At 57.6% G+C, this 2,291-nt stretch overlaps 1 pseudogene; it reads left to right on the top strand.

Moving 5' to 3' along the window:
- The first annotated feature begins 30 nt into the window (after positions 1–30).
- Positions 31–1,801, top strand: LOC119321208 (annotated as a pseudogene).
- The last annotated feature ends 490 nt before the right edge of the window (positions 1,802–2,291 follow it).

Raw genomic sequence — 2,291 nt, 5'->3', positions numbered from 1 at the left:
GGCGGGGCGGGGCACACCGTGGCCACGGCCATGGCGGGGCGGAGCACGGCCACGGCCACGGCGGCTACGGGCCACGGCCACGGCGGCGAGCACCGCCATGGGCGGCGACGCGTGGCCATGACCATGGCGGCGAGCTGGGTATGGGTGCGTGTGTTTAATTTTGGGCGTCTGTTGAAGATGTAGCTAGGCAGTATATTGTTGGCGTCCGTTCGGTCATCCAGCACGCTAAAACGTTATTTTGGTGCTGTAAAAAAAATTCTGCTCAAGATGCTCTCAAGGGGCATCGATCGTCGTTATATCCATCCGTCACCGGGCTGTTATGTCAAGGGCTTGAATGGGCATGGATTCTCGAACCGATGGCGACCGCCGTGGATCCCGGTCAAAACCCACTCCCTTCTCTGTCACTCAGTCAGCCATGCCAACATTGGATCAGTGGTTTCTGTCGCCGGGAAGCATCCTCGAAGGCGTGAGACGCCGCAACTTGCATCTGCCGCTGCACGAACACTCTCATCCCCGTCCCGAACGGTCAGCACAACACGTGAGGATTCATTTATTTCGTTCGCGGAAAGTCTAAGCCGGATGGAAAGCGACACGCCACTTCTTCTTCTTCTCTTCCGCAAGTCGTTGATGCCGATCGGACCCGGAGACAGGTTCGGTGCACCCTGGAAAAGTTCTCTCAGGCGCAAGCCGAAACCGGTAGTCCGTTCCAGACGGGCAGACAGCATGTCATGTTCGATTGAAATCCTCACACCATCGTGTCTGCACTCGGCGGCACAGCAGAGGTACGATTGCATTTTGGATTTGAGGTAATAGCACCAGCAGTCCTTCAACTTGTTCAGGATGTGATGATCTAGTCCAAAACTTGCAAAAGCAAACTATTGCATCCCACAACTTGCACCCAATGTGCAAATTTAGTCCTAGCCAATCAGACGACGACAAGTGGAGCCTAGTCAGCAGAGCTGGTCAGCGCAGCACATTTTGCAATTACCCCCCTGGCCTTAGCAGTAATCAACCCGCTCCAACCCGGGCGTGTGGCTCATCCTCTGGCCCGCCGGCGACGGCGCGTGGCAGCCGTGGGGCCGCCTCGAGTGCTGGCGCGAACGCGGCGTGGCGGGGTCGTTCGACAGCCTCGGCTACAGCTTCGACCTCCTCGTCCCCGGCGTGGACCACGCCGTCCCCATCGCCGCGTCCAAGGGGGCGGCAAGTTCACGCTCGACCTGACAGCCGCGCAGCCCCTGAGCCAGGGGAGCACCCCGGGCTGCAGCCCGCGAGGCAGCGGCGACTTCAGCCAGTGGCCTCTGGGGAACTACCGCGGGTTCGCGATGTCGGCGGCGGTGGAGGGCGAGGGCCGGTGCAGCAAGCCCACGGTGGAGGTCGGGGTGGCGCACGTCGGGTGTGCGGAGGACGCGGCGGCGTTCGTGGCGCTGGCGGCGGCAGTGGACCTGAGCATGGACGCGTGCAGGCTCTTCTCGCACAAGCTCAGGAAGGAGCTCTCGCACCTGCGGTCGGACGTCCTCCGGTGACCGCCGGCGGCCGGCAAACATCTCATTCCGGCGAGCAAACTGTACAAAGTAGAGCCGAGAATCTAGAAGACAATTTATCTGGTTCTTTAGTTGGTTGCAGCCGTAGTAGTTGGATTTTGGCGATGGGTTAGTAGAGTAGTTGGTTCAGATCGCTTTCTTTTTTGTGAGCGGCAGTGTGGTGTGGTTGTGATTTTTTAGTTGGCTACTCCAGTTTTAGCCTCCTTTGCTAGTTGTTTCACTCTTATGAATCAAATGAAACCGAGAACCTTTGTGATCTACTCTTACTCCATTTCGATTTTGACCTTTGTAGTAGAATCGCAAGTGAAAAGATGAACTAGTACTCATTTGTGATTGAGACTGTGATATGAACCCGTGATTCCACAGGGGATAAACCAAAATCCATAGCATTTTTGTCTGTAAGGCATCATTGCCATGCTACCTGCTTTTGCAAATAGTAGCTGCAACTGTGATTTTGAGATGAACCAAAGCTTGGGCTGGCCCTTGGAGCCTTGGAGGAGCAACTAGTCAAGGCAACCCTGCAAGCAAGGTCCCTTATTTTTCTTTGAAGGAAAATAACTTTTGGGGAGGAACAGGGAGCGCACGGCACAGCGGGACAGGGAGCATGGCAATGGCAGGTGTGGTGGAGGAGCACGGCCGGTCTCCCTGCCAGTCCGGCACGCCCACCAGTCACCCACCGGCCGTGCAGCGAGGCAACGCACCGCGCCAGTGGGGTGGGGTGTGCGATGGGAGTGTGGGGCTGGCTGCCGT

Source organism: Triticum dicoccoides, chromosome 6B (genome assembly GCF_002162155.2).
Source record: "Triticum dicoccoides isolate Atlit2015 ecotype Zavitan chromosome 6B, WEW_v2.0, whole genome shotgun sequence".
In the NCBI taxonomy this organism is placed as follows: domain Eukaryota; kingdom Viridiplantae; phylum Streptophyta; class Magnoliopsida; order Poales; family Poaceae; genus Triticum; species Triticum dicoccoides.
This window is presented reverse-complemented; position numbering and strand designations above follow the sequence as displayed.